The sequence below is a fragment of the Arvicola amphibius genome, chromosome 1, assembly GCF_903992535.2.
Source record: "Arvicola amphibius chromosome 1, mArvAmp1.2, whole genome shotgun sequence".
Classification (NCBI taxonomy): Eukaryota; Metazoa; Chordata; class Mammalia; order Rodentia; family Cricetidae; genus Arvicola; species Arvicola amphibius.
In genome coordinates this window covers 146,861,090-146,879,465 of record NC_052047.1, presented here as the reverse complement: position 1 = coordinate 146,879,465, position 18,376 = coordinate 146,861,090, and the positions used below count along the sequence as shown (strand labels likewise).

The window sequence follows — 18,376 nt, the reverse complement described above, 5'->3', positions numbered from 1 at the left end:
AATGCACCGGGACCTTCCAAACACAGGGTCCCCTGCACAGCCAGGCCTACTGAGCCAAGGCAATGGAGAGCCAAGACTGGGAAAGCTTGTCTTATCTGACCTTGGGGGTCACGGCTAGGAATAGAAGCAAGGCAGCACTGGATAGGACAGGGCTGTCTACACAGGCAGTCCACAGACAATCTCTATTCACTTTTGTACGGGCTTGGTCTGAGTGTGGGGCCCAGCTCCTGGGGAAGCGCATATACTCATTCAGCACCTTTCCAAAGAGAAAAGACACCCTCCCCACACAAAAAAAGGATATAGCCCATTTTTTACATGCATGTGCATGGAGAGGGTTAGCTCATCTCAGGAGTGACCAGCTGTGAGGATGTGTTTCAGCCATGTGGCAACAGGCAGGCTAAAATACATGAAATAACAGAAAGTCATTTCCAAATGAAAATGACTCAGCACTTGTGAATGGAAATTCACCCATCTATCTATTCATCCACCCACCCACTCACTCACCCACCCACCCATCCATCCATCCACCCCATCCATATATCCTTCTATCCACCCACCCATCCATCCATCTGAACATTTACCCATCCAACCATGCTAGCTGTCTATCCACCCATCTGTTTACCAGCCCACTTGTACACATGTGTGAAGCTCACAGAATACGCATGTGTGCTGTATGCAGTGTGACCAGGGAGGTGACTGCACTAAGTCTGCCCACCATCCAATGCAAACGAGGTCCCTATCATCCATTTGTGTTGACTTGGGTTCAGTACCCCTGGCTCTGCACTAGCAGCTGACCTGGTGCACGTGTGGTCTCTGCAGCTGTCTTCAGTGTTCGGATTGTTTGCTTCTGACTCCTTGTCCCCACCCTGAGTCTCCTCTGTCCTCCAATACCCTGTTTACAGGTTCCCGTTTGCACCCTACTGTCTGTGTTCTCGCGATCTCTGCAGCCCATCACCTGTCCCTGCCATAGGCAGACCACTGTCACTCCCAGTGGGACGGGCAGCCCCTTTTGGAGCTTTCTCCCACTTCCCTCCTGGCCTCTGGCAGCCATGGCACTTCCAAGCAGAGAGCTGCCATGCCTCATCCAGGATTGCCCCTTCCACCTTCCTTGCCCTCTTCTCCAACTCTGGTCTCCTTCATCTTCTCGAGGTCCCTATGCACACGCACCATGTCCTCTCATGTCCCGAGATCTTTGCTTGTAATCTTCCAGCCTGAAGTTTCCCTTCTTTCCCCGTCTCTCAACTCCTGTCCTGTGGCAGCTGGAGCATACATGGGAGGTTGGGGACGAGGACAGTGGCATGATGACTCTGCCTGGTGCACAGTAGGTGCTGAGAATGTCCATGGATGAGTGGGCTCCCCCTACACAGGCCTGGGCCAATGTGGTGGTCTTTGCACTCTGAGATTCCATTCATCACCTGTGGAACGGACCAGAAAAGGATCTAACCCTATGTAGATCTGTGTGAACAGCACAGATCTGTTCAGCTCTGCATCCCACGGTCTGGGCATGGCAGCCATGAGAAGCATGAGAGCGCCGGCTGACAAGGCAATGGCTCTTTCCTGAGTGTGCTTTGCCTCATTCCTGTATTTTCCTGGTGAAGTCCCTCTTGCTGGACACTGATGAGGGGCTCCTGATTCCAGAGGAAATTCCAAAGAGACTAGAACATAAACAATCTTTATGACAAAGGACAAAGTTGGGGAGGGACAGGCATCACCTGTCACCCCAATGCTTGGGAGGCAAGAGAGTCAAGCTGAGCCTAGGTCATGCCTTTACTTGGCTGTGGATGTGACTGAGTTGGGACAGTGCTTACATAGAACATGGTAGGTCTGGATTCCATCCCCATCCCTGCATGGAACTAGGAATGATGGCACAGGCCTGTCACCCCAGTGCTCGGGAAGTAGAAACAGGAGGGTCAGGAGTTCAAAGCCATTCTCCTCTACATAATAACTCTGAGGCCACCCTGGATGATATGAGACTTTCTCAAAAACAAACATCCCATCTCTGTGAGTTTGAGGCCAGCCTGGTCTACAGAGTGAGTTCCAGGACAGCCAGGGCCACCCAGGGAAACCCTGTCTTGAAAAATCAAAACCAAATAAAACCCAAAACAAAACATAACCAAACCCCAAACCCAAACAAAGTAAAAGACAGGTGGCCAGTACAGAGAGATGGGTAGTTTCAGGACAGTGGCGTTTCAAACATGCTGGCATTGCTGCAACATTCATTTCATTTGTGGGAACAAAGACCTAAAGGCGCAGGTCACATGCAGTGACTGGCATGTGGCAGGATCTTTCAACAAGTAGAGCAGGACCAACTGTGTGTTCTCACCTGGAGAGGAACAGCCCCTTGGTCTGCAGCCTGTGTGACGTTCAGCTGCCAAGAGATGGTGGGTCCAAATGAGGTCTGGGAAGAAACTGAAGGGTGATAGTCGCTAAGCAGGTGGTTAAGGGGTGACAGTTTCCTGTGAGTATTTGAACAGATGGAACCAAAGACCTGGGACATGCTAGGCAAAGGCCTCTACCGCTGAGCCTCAGCCCACTGCTTATTTAGGGAAAGGGTCTCACTAAGTTGCCCATGCTGGCCTTGAACTAGTGATCCTCCTACCTCAGTCTCTCTCACATCTGGGATGACAGGCCTGTGCCACCAGGCTCACTGGTAATTCTTTCTTAAATAGTGCACAGGATTGTTGAGGACCACATGGAATGCTAATAACGTCCCCTTTCCAGAACTGTGAAGAATCCCAGGCTTGAGATGTCTTCAGTGGGGAAAGTAGGGACACAGCCCGGCAAACACCAGGCACATACCATCTCAGAGGGTCCCCTCACGTCAGTCATCCTTTCAACAAGTCACTGTGACAGATGTGGCCTTTTCTTTAGGGAGGACATTGTGTTTGGCGATGAACGTTTCAAGAGGTGCCGGTCTTACAAGTTGGTCATCAGGGAAATGGACTGAACAGTAACACGGGGAGTTAGTGTATGACAGTCCTTGGAGTGGCTAAAGCAGAAGCAGAAGGCAGTGCTGGAGGGAATCAGTGTGCCTGTCACATCCACCCAGCGCTGACAGTGTGTGACTTGCTACAAACCTTAGGACATGGGGCGGGGGACACAGTTCAGTCAACAAAACACAAACACGGGAACTCGAGTTTGGTTCCTGGAACCTGTGTGAAAAACCAGGCACCGCGGCCTGCACTTGAGATGCCAGCACTTAAGAGGCAGGAACAAGAGGGAACCTGGGGCTATCTAGATAACCAGGATAGCTTAGTAACAAGCTCCAGGCCAGTGAGAGGCCCTGCCTCAAAACACAAGGTGGACAGTATCTTAGGAACAATGCCCATAGTTCATCTATGGCCTCACCTTCATGTACATGCCCGTGCACACACTTACCTCTATGACATGCTTTTGCAGGCTCTGCTCAACGTAAGCACATGATCACCCAGACCCAGTAGTTTATTTGGATATATTCCTGCAGAAAATCTATATTCATCTTTATCCAAAGACGCACACTAAATTGCTTCTGGTGGCATTATATATAGCGATATGTATATATGTATATATAGCTCAACAGAGGACCTTCTGCTCCAGCACAGCACTCCTGCCTCTGAAACTTACACCCCCAGGCTGTGAATACCACGCCACTCCAGGTACTAGGTTGGCCCCTTCTTCCTGTGCTCAAGCCATTAGCATCTATGGGACAACTTTGCTATGTCCAGCTGTAGGAACATGGAGCAGTATAACTGCAGAGGATAAAACCTGAACCCAGTGTTTAGCAAAGAATGCAATTGGGAAAAACAACTAAACTAAACTAAAAAGTGATCTGTCCCGGAAAGAGGTGGGCAGTACTGTGGAACGATGGAAGATGCACATCTGGAAGACTCTCTCCAGGCCATAACTCTCGAGGGCAACTTCCCATTGGAGGACAGAATTAAAGGGGCAGTTGTGCAAAGGCCGTAGGGTAGGCAATAGCGTGATTCATGCAAGAACACACGGGAAGGGGTGTTGGTGGTGAGAGATGGGCCTCCAGGGGACATGTGGACCTTGAGGGAGGGTGTATCACATGTTCATAATTGGAGCCCTTTCATAGATTAAACACAGACAAAGACAGGGCCCTACCTTGTGATCTATGAATACACTCTGGTCAAAGTGTGGCCTGACAGATGGGGGTCAGGTAGGTTTGGGAAATCACCTATCCCGCCACTTGTGATGTCCTGCCCCAGGAAATTGACACCCACCCAAATCCTCACTCAGGATGCCAACAGGGCTCAGTAGGCTCGACCTGCATCCTGGGGGTCAAGATGTTGAGGGTGAGGGCTAGTGAAAGCAGAAATCACATTGCAAAAACCAGAGGGGAAGAGGGAAACGGTGGGCTTGCTAAAGGGTAGGAACTTCACTTCGGGTCATCCAAGGCTGAGGAGTCACAGGGACCAGGGGACAAGCAGCCTGAGCTCACAGCAGGTCACAGGAGCCTGTGCTACCCTCGGGGCTGGCAGTAGGTGTAAGCTGACAGAGTCCTCAGATGACCTGAGTGGGCTGCAGGGCATGAGGAGAGAGCAGGAGGATGCCACCCTGCGGCCTCAGCAGGGCCCAGCTGCAGATCAAACCTGAGGAGCAGGGAGGAAGCCAGAATGTGGCTGTAGCAGGGCTAGGAAGCCAGGGTGCCCCTGCCTGACGGCCATGCCCACCGGCCTCTCAGCCAGCAGCCTTTCACGTGCCCACAGGAGGCCTGGCACTGACAAGGCCGAGCAGGCTGTGTGCCACAAGGACATGTTTAAATTATAGGGTGTGGGCATTCTTCCTTTTCTCTCCTCTGCTCGGCATTCCTGAGGCCAGGCTTGGGTTTGGTTACCAAGCAGCAAGGGGCTGGAGGGCACCCACCCACATGCTGGCAGGCATCCTTGGCTGCTGCTGACTCCTCCCACCAACAGCAATTAAGCAAGTCTCAACTGGTTAGTTTGGTTAGCATCAAGGCACGTGGCTGGTATAGCCCCTGTCTCGGGTTGTTTGGGGCAGTGTGTGTGCATGTGGGTGTATGACCATGTGTGCAAGTGCGTGCAGGCATGTTTTCGAGTTTGTACTCTGTGTATACCACGAGTGCCTGTGTGGGGTCGTGAATACATGTGAGAACATGTAAGCACCTGGGCCTACTGTGGGCATCTGTGTGGGGCCTGTGTTTACAGGTGTGGGCCTTGGTACCTCTGATCTGCGTGGGGCTGGATGATGAAACCATGGGTGGGTTGAGGTCGGGGAGCTGTCAGGAAGTATTGACAGAACTGTCTGGCATGCAGGCCTTCTAACGGGAGTCATCCTGGGTGGTAGAGGTGAGCTCCCCGCACCAGGTCTTAGCTGCATGGTCCCCAGGCACCTCTGATTGCTCTGGGACCCTCACCTGTGTCCATACTCTGTATACAGGACCTGACTTCATAGCCTGTGTAGTGGAGCCCTGGATCCAGCACAGCCTGTGTCCCTGCTGTGAGCCACTGCTGTCCCTGGTCTGGCATCGTCCTCTGCACACTGGTCTGTGCTTTTTCTGTTGGGACCTGGCCGTGAAGTCACTGGTTTATAATTCTGGGGATTAGAGATAGCTAGCCTGCAGTCTCCTCTGCATGTATGTGTGATGTAACATGATGTGTATGTGTGTATGATGTGATATGCGTGAAATGTGATGCTGTATAATGTGATATGTGTGTGTCTTATGTGCACGTATGTGTTATAATGTGATTTGTATGTGTGATATGATGTGTATATATCATGTGATGTGTGTGTGATGTGATATGTGTGTATATGTGATGCGATGTGTGTGTATATGGTATGCGTACATGTTGTATGATATGATGTATATATGTGGTAAGATGTGTGTGTTGTATATGATATGATGTGTGTATTGATGTGATGTGCATGTATATATGATGTGGTATGTGTGTATGGTGTGTATGTGATGTGATGTGTGTAGGTGTGGATATGTGTGTGCATGTGATGTGATGTGGGTGGGTGTAGATGTGATGTGTGTTATGTGATGAGATGCATGTGGTATGATATATGTGTGTGGTGTGTGTTTATGTCTATGTGATGTGATGTATACGGATGTGATGTGTATGAATATGATGTGTGTTTATGTATGTAAGTGTGGATATGTGTGTTATGTGATGTGATCTGAGGTGTGTGTGGTGTGGTATATGTGTGTATGATGCGTGTGTATGTGATGTGGGTGAGTGTAGATGTGATGTGTGTTATGTGATGTGTGTATGTGTAAGTGTGCATATATGTGTGTATGGTTGTGATGCGTGTGTGTGTTGATGTGTGTGATGTATGTGGGTGTGTATGTGGTGTGTGTGATGTGATGTAATGTGGTGTGTGTGTGATGTGATGTGGTGTGTGTGATGTGATGTGTGTGTGATGTATGTGGGTGTGTATGTGGTGTGTGTGTGTGTGATGTGATGTAACGTGATGTGTGTGTGTGTGTGTGTGTGTGTGTGTGGTAAGTTCTGGGGCACAGGTGTGGAGGTCAGAGGACACCTTGCAGGAAGGAGTCTTCTCTTCTTCCATTGTGTGGGTTCTGTGGACTGAGCTCAGGTCACAGTCCTGGCTGCAAGCAGCTTTACTCACTGAGCCATTTCTCCCGCCTTCTTAAACACCCAGCCTGACAAGAAGTGTTTCGGTGTGTACTTCACTTTTCTTGTGGTGTCAGAGAGGTGGCAACTTTGCCGAATGGACGAGGAGGCGTTCTGGAATAAACCAAAAAACCCTGGTGTGAATCCTTCCTCGAGTGTTAGGATTTACCCATGAGGTGATCAGTCTAGAACTTTTCCTTTGGGTTGATTGTGTGGCTTTGACATGACTCGGACACCCTCCTACCCTCAGCCTGTCCTGCACCATGTCCTTTTGGCCTCAGTCCTGGGTCTGTCCATGTCTCCCTATCATCTGGCTTACAGCCACCTGCCTCCTGGGCGGCATTGCTCCCTACCCTCCTGCAGTATGGAAGGAAGGCCAGAGCTGCCAACACAGGCACTGGAACACGGTCCCCAACGTTGGCAGCTGCTTCAGCCAGAGCCCTCCTGCAAATGTCCCTATGTGAGCAGACCTGTCCCCACCCCCAGTCCTGTCCTCTGCTGGCCTGACCTCCTTCCCAAGGACAGAGCTCATACCACACACCCATGTCTCCTTGATTCATACTGTCAAGTCTCTCCATTCCTGAGTGGATGAAAGCATACAGAGACATGCATGTAACCACAGAACGTGGAACCATGCTAGCAGTAGGTGTTTCCTGCAATTCACCTGTCTCCAGACACAAATGAGGTCCCAGGTGTGTGTCCATGCAGAGTCCCTGCAAGCCTCCCATAGACAGAGCTCTCAGCCCTAACCTGTGTGTAAAGAGGACCTTCTGCTTCCACCGGCTGGATGACCTTCTCATGCTTCCGTGAGAGGGGAACAGGAATCTGGACACCAACAGGTGTGGGACAAGGTCCCTCTGCCCAGTTCTGTAAGAACACTCGCAGAGTTCAGAGTTGGGCAGTCCACAGGCCCTTCCTGCTCTTCATGTTCTCACAGCCAGTTAGCTTGTCACCAGAGAACAGACATGGCCCCAGGGGAACACAGACTGCCACTTTTCCCTATAGGGACAGTCTACATGCCCAAGCCAAGTGATGCAGGGCCCCACTGCATAGAAGAAACAGTTAATGGATATTTTGGAATTGATGATATAGCTCAGTGGATAAAGTTGCCCGCCACCAATCTTGGCATTCATGCTCCACAAATAAAGAAATATATAAGAAAACATATAGAAAAAAGAAACTTTCAGCTTAGAGGGGAAAAAATTCTAGCCATAAAGAAAAGAAGTCTAAGATAGGCTCACACACTTCTTTACTGTGACAGAAAAATTTTTCAAAGACATGGAGAAGCTATCACAAACTAGGAAGGACAAATGTATCCTTCATATGCAAAAAGCTCCTACAAACCACTAAGATCCAGAAGCTGCTGACATGTGGGCACTGAGTATCCAGACTGCTCCTGGCTTCCAGAAGGATTATCTGCGTTCACTCCAAAGATCACACTGAGAATGGCCCTTCTACACCTGGCATTTTACTTGGTTTCTGGAGATCTGAATTCAGGTCCCCATGCTTATACCGCAAGCATTCCAGTCCTTAGAAGTTAATCTTTAAACCGAGGGAAATTATCACTCAATGAAGTTCAGATTCAACAAAACAACCAGAGCTGCTTTCAAGAGAGCAAGTGGAGAAGGAAGGAAAGGGGTTGATTCCCGTCTGGCAGGCAGCAGAGACAGAGATTCAGGCCCCTCCCCCAGGGGGGTCCCCAGCTCTGACTCCTGCACATGCCCGGAGGTGGCTGTTGCTCCTGCTCACTGGGCTGGCTCTGCACCTGCTCTTGGGGACCACAGCACTGCCCTGTGTGGGACAGAGGCCAGGCAGGCCCAGCCCCACCCTTCAAATCACAATGATGACAAAGGGGTCCCCTCCCAACACCTGCCCTGTCTTACCTGGGCCCTGAGGCCGCAGGTGTTGCAATGATTCCCACCCAAACCCTGGAATGCCGAGTGGCTCAAAAACAATTGGGATTTCCAGAAACTTCGTCAGCCGCACCAGCCATGTCTCCCTCCCCCTCCTCTCTGTGTCTCCTTCATACACACTTCACACTTTCAAGAGGGTATAAAACGGAAGAGCCCTGCGTCCCACCTATATGAGTTTCTTTCTTTTTTTTCTTTTTCTTTTTTTTTTTTGTGAGAGACCCATGTAGCCCAGGCTGCCCTTGACTTCTCTAGGTAGCCGAGGAAGACTTTGAACTCTGCCCCCACCCTCTAAGTGCTGGGAGACATATATGCAACACCAAACATGGTTTACGCAGTGCTGGAGATGGAACCCGGGGTAGCTTCACCCGTGGCTAGGTGAACAATCCACCAGCTGAGCTGAGTCCCGGGTCCAGCAGCACTGCCTGTGAGGACCTGCCCTGCCTCGGTTGTTCCCTTTGCATAGCTTGCTAATCTATCTGTCCTTTGCCTGGAAAGCTGTGGCAGAGCAAAGCCTCCCTAGAAGGCTGCTTGCAAGAGACTGTGTGGGTGTCTGTCTCTGTCCTGTGGTGCATCCTCAGAGCCCACAGCCTGCACACAGGAGGAGATCAATGCACATGACAGTGAAAGTTTACCTCCGTGAAACACACAGCCATGCAGCAGGCTGCTAGAGAAAAGGAAATCTGAGGCCCCCCCCCCCACATCCTGCCCTCAGGGCCAGCTGGCCTTGTGGATTCCAGAACTTTCTGCAGGAAGCGGAAGGTGCAGAAATAGAAGCGCACAGAAAGGCAGTTGCTCCTTTCACCCCAAAAGGAAGGGAAGTGGGGGGCAGGGGTGCAGGGAGGAAGCTGGGGGCAAAGAGGGACTGAGGGAAGAGCTGAGGAAGGTGAGCCTTGGGTCCTGGGGTAGCTGCACTGCAGCCCTGCTCACTCCGGTCTTAAGTTTCAGGCAGGAGTCATGGGGAGAGGCTACCAACACCCCCTTTTTCCTGACAAAGCTCCAGCAGGCGAGGATCCGAGGTGGTTTGGGAATGTGACTGAAGGCATGACTTCCAAGGCTGGCAATTGAGCAAGGGCCCTTGGAGAGAAGGCAGTGCCTGCAGATTCATGGTTCACACAGTCATGGCCACAATCACTTCTAACCACTCCTCAAAGCAGTTACAAAAGGGAAACTGAGGACCAGAGGAGGCGAACAAGTCTTCTTGAGTATACTGTGACTAGATCATTCAGTTCTAAGCTGATGACATACCTACCTCCCCAGGATCCATGGGATAGCAGGGACCAATAGGCCAAGGGCCCAGAGCCTGGGATTGTGTGGCTAGGCAAAGCCAGCAATTCCCAGACTAACCCTATACTCTGGAGTCTTGGGGTAGCTACTCCTTCTAGCCTGGACCTTGGGGGTTGCCCCAACTTAAACTCATCCAGTACAGTCTCTCTTCCCTTCCCCCACTCCTACTACTGACTCCCAAACTTCCTGTTTTCACAGGAAGTATGATGACAGAATCCATGTCCTACCCCACCCTAAGAACATTATATGAGTCCAGAAATCAGAACGTCTACAGCTGTGGGCAGGCCTGGCGTCTTCCGACATCACTCAGGAGGTTTGGGCCTTCCTTCCATTTGGAAGCTCTACTTTCTATGCCTGACCTGGGCCTGGGGACTTAGGAGCTGTCTGAGGGACAAAGGGTCCTGTTCCTTCCTGGGCCTCCTTGGAACAGCTTTAGGGGTGGGCCTGCTGCACTGGCAGAGGTCAACGCCTACATTGGGGTTGGAGGTCCTTGCTGCACCTGCCTGCCCAACTCCCATAGCTGCCCCCAACCTCATGAACAGCTGCAGCACTGGCTGGATTCTGTGTTCCTCTTCACCTGCCCTGGAAGGACTTTGTACTGAACCAGCAGCAGAAGATGTGAGAGTCATGTTAGACTCCAGGCAGAAACTTCTAGACTAGCAGCAGAGGAGGGGCCCAGATTCAAGGCCCTCCCCTGCCCATTGCTAACATCATGGAGGCAGGCTGCACCCCAGCTTGGCCTCTCATTCTCTCGTCTGCTGTGTCACCTCTGTGAACCTCCTCCCAATGCTGGAAGACCACCAGTTCAACACCAGCCTGGACAACTGAAAGCGGCCCTGTCTCTGTAGCTCCACGGTATGGTACTTGCTTAGCACGTGAAGCCCTAAGTTCAATCCTCAACACTAAAAATCAAAAGAGGTTCTGATCGAGACACAATTCCTTCCATGGAATCCAGGGCTCCATTTCTGGACCCCATCCACTTCTCCATCTCCCGAGGTCCTAGAGACTCCATCCAACCAGGGCGCGGCTTCACGGCTCCTGGAGAGTGCACGGATGCAACCTCACCAACAGCTCCTTGACAACACGGGCTTTCCTCCCTGCCATCTGGAACCCTGAGCACCTAGCCATCACTAACAGTGCTTGACTTAGGAGGTGAGCTGTCATGGGTCCCATGACCCCAGCGGAGCCTTACGCGTACTCCCCAGATGGGGGCTGTGTCCTGTAGAGAGAAACCGGCTCTGCGCCTGGCTACCTCCCTGGAGAACATTGACTTCCTGCCAGGCTGTGGGCCTGAGGCCGGGCAGATGATCTGTGTGTGCGGACCAGTTTCCTCTGGTGGGGTGTGCAAGCACCCAGTTAGCATGTGCCCTCTCGCCTTGCTGTGGGAGGAAGCAGAAGATGTCAAATCTGGTCTAGTGTCACCATCCTGGCAGAAGTGAAAGATTCTAGAGGGAGATGTGAGAGACATAGGTGCTTGCCCTTTGGCCATCAGAATTTGGGGACAATGGACCCCAGGGCCCTGGAATTTTCCCAGGAGTCTCACGCTGGGGAAGAGAAAGGCTGAAGCCTGGTGCCAGCCAGAGGGGAGCCTGTCTCCCAGAGAGATCTCAGAGTTCTGAGAACTTGTCAGACCGCCTTGCAGGAGAGCCTGGAGCTGACAGTGATGGGTCAGTGACGGGCAGGACCACACCCTGACCAGGACTGCTTAGCTCTGCACACCTCCTGCCCCTGCTTAACCCTGAACCTCATGTCCGGACCCCCGAGGACAGACTCGGGAGTCTCTGGACATTTGTCCCTCTTCCCAGTGTGGCCACACAGAACGACTCTCCTCTCTGCTTTTCACTGATACTTGGTGTTTGAGTTGTTGAGGATGGTGGCCGAGCCAAGGGATTGCTGCAGAGGCATCAGGCCCCAAGTTCAGATGTTAGCATCCATGGAGAGGCTGTGTGCAGGGTGCATATCCGTAATTCCAGTGCTAGGGAACAGACAGAAGGATCCTTGAGACTGAGTGAGTCAGAAATCAGTGAACGACCCTGTCTCAAAAATTAAAGTGGAGCCGGGCGGCGGTGGCGCACGCCTTTAATCCCAGCACTCGGGAGGCAGAGGCAGGCGGATCTCTGAGTTCGAGGCCAGCCTGGTCTACAAGAGCTAGTTCCAGGACAGGCTCTAGAAACTACAGGGAAACCCTGTCTCGAAAAACCAAAAAAAAAAAAAAAAATTAAAGTGGAGAACACCTTGTAGATACTCCTGGCATTGCCCTCTGGCCTCCATGCGAATGTCCACACATACAAGAACATGTGTGCTCACTAGCAGACACATACACAACACACACGCTCAAATAGGCAGGTGTGGTAAAAGGCTCCCTTGCCTGTTGAGCCATCTCTTGGGGTCCTCTTTCATGTTTTAAAATCTTAAGCCAAGAACATGAATTGCAACATCGAAACATTTTCATCTCTAGGAAGATCCACACCTCAGTAAGTAGTGAGGGCTTGGAGCTCTGAACACGTCTCTTGCCACTAATGCCTGCCTCTCTACTTGGTGCAGATGGGGACCACAGAGTGCCCTGCTGCCTACAGTCCTTGAGGAGGAGAGCAAAGTTGCTCAGCCTGGGACCTCTAGTCCATGCCTCCGGTCTCCATTCCCATGTCTCCTGTCCCCAGGGACTTCTCGTCCTGCAAGGCTGGAATTATGGACCCGGTGAAGCTGGACCTGCCGCAGGGCAAGAAGGCTTGCCACTGTGGAGGCAGTCCTGGAATTTCAAACATGTCCTGTGGTCAGGTCTCGCTGTGACTCAGCAACATGGCCTGGCCAGGCAATGTCCGGCAATCTGCTTTCAAACTGGAGATTGTGCTGGGGCCCAGCAGGGCTGCTGTGAGGGCTGTGGTCTCAGGGATTTCTTGATGGCTCCTAGTGTGTCCATGGTGTTCAAGGCAGGTGCAAAGAGGAGGAGCCATGTGGCATACACATCGTAGGTCACAGAGACAACCGGCCCCACAGCCAGCACGCATCCCAAAGGCAGCTCAGCACCACAGGCCTTCTCAGGCTGGGTTGTCAGCATGCGCTCTGCACTAGTCCCAGCCCTGTCCTGTCTGTAGGCTGCAGCTGGTCAAATGGCTGCCATGACAGGTGAATCTCCTGACCCTGGCCTGTGTGTGTGTCCTCCCAATATCCCTACCAGTATTCTAAAGGCCCCTCCACAGACAGGAGGCAGCCTCTGTGTGGCCCCCAAGGCCACATGGCCTCCCCTGCCCACCTTGGTTCTGATGGCTTTCATCTTTGCTGCAGATTGAGCTGCCACCTGACAGAAGCTTATTTTGGTCCCTACCACAACCCCGGTGCTCAGGAGGGAAACTGGCAGCCAGGGCTGTTAGCTAGCTTTAGGCCAGCACCTCAGAATATAGCCCTGGCTGGTCTGGAACTTGCTGTATAGACCAGGCTACCCTCAAACTCGCAGAGACCCTCCTACCTCCCCTGGGGTCACAGGCAGGTACTGTCACACCCAAAGTGGCTCTTCCCTGAGTGAGTCACAAGGACAAAGAAGACCAACTTGATCAGAGCCAGCTTGTGCTTGCCACCACACAAGGCCCTGCTTTGAAGGACACTGAGATGTAGCCCTCCATCTGTGGAGCTTCCCGACAAGTATATAAACATGCCCCATCTACAGTCACGCAGGAGCACAGGCAAAAGTCATCGCTTGGCTTGTGAGCCAGAGGTATCCAATGGCCACATTATCCCCCTCAGTGACATGGAAAAGTTAGGCCACCCTCACAGCACAGCCAAAGACACCGGAGTCACGCTGGCCACCCTAGCTAGAGGCAGGGTGGGACTGACCAGGGTTATCTGAAGCCAGGCAGGACCTGCCCTATATATCTTTGCTCCAAGAGCCTCTTGCTAGGACTCCTGACTTCTCCTAATGGATGGGAACAAGATCCCCCATTGTCTCATCCATGGATTGAAAATAAGGGGTCAGCAGTGCCTGTTCACCCCAGAGCGACACTTTCTCCATTAGTAGTGTTCCTGGCCTCGTGCCTTCCACACCTGCTCAGAGATGTCGGGTGACGGGCAGGACAGAAAAAAGTCCTCCCTAGAGCAGTATGTAGGCTTTAGGTGTCCTCAGGGTGACAGATGAACAGGGACACTCACCGCCTTTGCAATATTGTAGTGATGCCCGAGGAACACATGTGTGACCAAATGGCCACCAAGGTCAATATCTCTCACTGAACCTGGATTTGGTGAGACTGACTGTCTAATCAGCCCTAGGCATCTTCCTGTCTCTGCTTCCCCAGTGCTGAGGTTACAAGCGTGTACCCCACCAAACACTTTTGCGTGGGTGCCGGGGCTCAAACACAGACCCTCATGTTTGCACAGCAAGCACTAGACCAACTGGACTGTCTCCATTTTTCTTTAGTGCCCCCCCTCTGCGCCCTCCCTGCACCCCTGTCCCCCAGCTCCGCAACCATGAAGCTATGATGATGTTACCAGAGAGAAACGTTGTGTAGAAACGTGAAGAGACTTTCTTTTTGGCTTTCAAAGGAAAGGGGCTGCAAAATTCTGCTGACAGGGACCTGCTTCCTCAGACAGGCACAATCACCTCTGCCCTGCCATAGGAATGAGCAAGGCCGCATCAGGCTGCGCGTGGTCTGGCCAGGGTCCGCTTCCAGCTCAAACCCTGGGAAGCAGCCAGACCGGCTGTCCTGGGGTACACGCAGGCCCACGAACACTGGAATTTGACCCTTTTCCAGCAAAATAAACCCAGTACAGGATCAATGGCAAAGCTGTTATCCAGGGAAGAGAAGAAAAGCAACAGATAACCCTGAGGCCACAGGCCAGGGGTCAGGACCTCCCAGAACTAACACGCAGCCTTGGGTTCTGCCATGGGACTGCAGGGTCCCACACAGTGAAAATATCAGTCTACCCAGGCATCCCTGGGCCTTGCCCCAATGAAGCCTGACTTGCCACTCCCTTCCAGGAGGCCAGCCAGGCCACCCAGAACCAGGGGGTGTGGATGGTTCTCTGGCTGGCAGTGGTGACTATGAACTAAATCAGACCTCTAGATTCTGATTTATCAGACAAAAAACTTTATTATTATTATTATTAATAATAATAATAATTATTATTATTATTATTATTGTGCTAGGGATAGAACCTGGGTCTCGGCGCATGCTAGGTAAGCATTCTACCAGCCTGAGCCCCATAGTAATTTTCACACATAAGTCAGTTAAGTGGATTCTTGGGATGGGCAGTGTCTTTGGGAAGATGGGAAACTTGAATGCAGAGAAAAGTTCGCACACAGCTGTGACACACACAAACTTAAAGAGCTCAGTCTATTAAAAGTCAATGATAAATGCCTGGGGAATGGTGCCACTCACAGTGGGCAGGTTTTCCGTTAACAAACAAGATGCTCCCTCAGATATTCTCAGAGACTTCTTCCCAGGTAACTCTGGATTTGGTCAAGTTAAGCAATTAGCCCTAACCATTATATCACCCAGCCCCCGTCACTGCAGCTTTACCCAGACTCTGACAATGGGGACAGACAGACCATCCTCACACAGGTGGGCCTTGAAAGCATAACTGGTACCCGAGCATAGGTTGCCATGACAACTCTTCAGAAAGGAGTCAGGCATGGGCCCTGGTTCTCAGAAGACCACGGTTGGCTGAAAATCTTCCCTTCTCTACTCCTGCCCAGTCACTCACCCCATAAGCTTAACTCTTTACTCACAGGGCAGACTCAGGCCCCAGCCCAGGAAAGCAAGGTTTGTAACAGTTTAAGGTGACTCCTAGAACCCCAACCCCTGCGACTCTCCTGTGTGTTGTCTCCTCCAGGTGTCTGGATACGGTGGGGCTGTATAATTGGATGGGTGAAGTACACAAATGTGGGTCAGGTAGGAGAGCCTGGCGGAAGGCTGGTGTGGCGGTGCACACTTGGAGGTCAGAGTGAGTCCTGAGGCTGCAGAGAGATCTCCACTCCACACCAAGGATGAGCCTGGCTCCACCCAAGCCTGGATTGCAGCTATCATAGACAAAAGATACAGCTACCTGAGATATGTCCTGCTGCCTTTACTCCATGGGGGTGGCCAGGCTCCATGCAGATTCAGCCAGCTCAGGGGCCATATTTCACAGAAGGTTACATCTGCTCAAAATGTGTGTGGCTGCCTCCCATCAAGGTTGCTCACAGCAGAGCACGGCAACAGTCTACATGGTAATGGCTTGCTAGTGAGGTGTCGCCTGGACATGGCTCCCGGGCTCAGAAAAAACCTTGCAAGTTCAACACTCTGCCCGGGGACCCAGCCGCCAAGTGCGTCATTCTGCAGTTGTAGAAAGTCAACACTGGGCCGCAGGACAGCTCAGTGGGTGAAGGACCTGCTGTGCAAGCCTGACGACCTGAGTGTGGATCCCTGGAACCCACGCAAGAGCCAAAGTGGGGGTGGGACTGCAGCACGGGAGGCAGACAGGCAGGTCCCTGGGCTCCCTGGCCAGCCAGTCTAGCTGACGGGGACTTCTGGGTTCAGAGGGAGACCCTGTCTCAGAAAACAAGGTAGAGCAATAGAGAAAAACACCCCATGTTGACCTCTGGCCTGCACTCACATTTGCATACTTATGCACACACAAACATGTACACACACACATATAACAAGAAATTTAAAATGAATTAAGAAAATAAAAGGAAAACAAAACACACGGGATTTCTTGAGCCAGAAGCAGATTTTTCAGGAAACCCTCTTGTGTTGAAGGGGGCAGTTAAACTCACTGACATACTCCCTTGGAGTGGTATTTAATCTGTGTTTTAATAAATAAAGCCTGCCTGAAGATCAGAGAGTGAAACAGCCCCCAGTGGTCAGCCTTACAGACCAGGCAGTGGCAGCCCACACCTTAATCCCAGTGGCCATACCAGTTGCCACAGAAACCAGGTGGTAGATGCGCACACCTTTAATCCCAGCCCTAGAGAGGAATATAAGACAGGAGGAGATGGCTCTCAGGCTCAGTCTCATTCTGAGATTCATGGAGGCAGAATCGTCGTTTCGGACTGAGGTAGAAGTGAGAACCAGTGGCTGGCTGTTTTGCTTTTCTGAACTTCAGGTTGAACCCCGATTTCTGCCTCCGGGTTTTTATTAATCACGCTACTCTCACTCCTCAGTGACACCAATTCACCTTCCAGCCAGTACACTGTGGCTCCTACTTGCTCTATAAAAGGGGCTCCCAATTGGATCTTGTGGGATCGCTGCCCCAGGAACTCAGAATGTGGCAAATTGGAGTCACACAGACACCCTGGGGACCTCTGAGGCTGACTGAAGTTGCCCATGAAATGAAGATGTTCAAACAATCAAGAGATATCCTGCCTTAAATGCAGAGCCTAAACCAATCAATGCAGAACTAGCCACCATCAGGGAGCCATGAGCTGTCAGCCTCCCCCACCCCCATTCCCACTACCCCCCACATCTATTCATGTCTCTGGATCAGGCATCTGTTCTACTCCCCAGACTCCATTCAGCCTTGGGAACCTTACCACGTGCCTCTCTGTGCCTACTGCCGCTGCGTGACTGCTCTGATGAGTGATCAGGGCTTGTTAGTATGTTCCAGGACTATCCAAAGCACCGCCCGCCCACGCCAGTTTAGCAAAGTGTGGCCAGAAGTTCTTTCCTGCACCACCCCCCGCCCCACACTCAAACATAACCCCTGACCCTGCTTGCCACTCCTCTAGCATCCAGGCTGTCCCAGAGACAGGCCCCAGTCTTGGCCCCTATGCAGTGTAGGTCCTTCTTGTTCATCCAACTAACTGAGCCCCTGGTCTCACCATCAGGACTTCTAACAGTTAATCCACTGGTGACCAGTATCGGGGTCCTGGCACCTCCCAGCCTCTATACTGGCCCCTGGACCCATCCTGGGAGTTTGCTTGGAATTGTCACGTGGCTCTTGCCCACAGCCGATACAGGGGACAGACTCACAAGAATCACACTGTAGTAATATTTTACTTATGTCTTAATAATAAAGCTGCCTAAAGATCAGACGGGCAAAGCTAAGACACTAGAGGTCAGGCAGTGGTGGCACACGCCTTTAATCCCAGGATTTAGGAGACAGAGGCAGATGGATCCTAGTGAGTCAAGGCTACCCTGGGCTACAGAAGATCAAGCAGAAGCAAACCCAGGTGCTGGTGCCTCACACCTTGAATCCCAGTACTAGGGAGTCACGCACCTTTAATCCCATCACTAGAGGGAATATAAAACAGGAGGAGAGGCTTAGTCTGCAGTCACCCAGCCTTGGGAGAGGTAAGACTTCTCTAGTGGCTTGGCTGCTTTCTTTTCTGGTTTTCAGGTTGAGCACCAATATCTGTCTCTGGGTTTTTATTATTCATGCTATGTCACACTGATGAAAATCAAAAGAGGCTGGCTGGGGCACGTGTGTAAAAAGTTGTAAAAAGTTGGGATTAGCCAGGCCAGCCTAGGAAAGGCCTCATGTGGTTCCCTTTGTCTTAAAATTTGAACACTTCTTCTTCCCCTGGGAAAGGGAAAGTGTGTGTGTGTGTGTGTGTGTGTGTGTGTGTGTGTGTGTGCCCGCGCGCGCGTGCGCGCGCGCGCGAGCGCA

At 51.7% G+C, this 18,376-nt stretch overlaps 1 long non-coding RNA gene across 1 annotated transcript; it reads right to left on the bottom strand.

The window, feature by feature from the left end:
* Window positions 1–293: 293 nt before the first annotated feature.
* LOC119825217 lies at window positions 294–17,353 on the bottom strand. Its single transcript, XR_005287189.1, has 4 exons — window positions 17,301–17,353; window positions 2,324–2,368; window positions 1,168–1,415; window positions 294–397 (listed from the first exon to the last, which is right to left on the bottom strand). It is a non-coding gene; the product is annotated as an uncharacterized LOC119825217 (long non-coding RNA).
* Window positions 17,354–18,376: the final 1,023 nt, after the last annotated feature.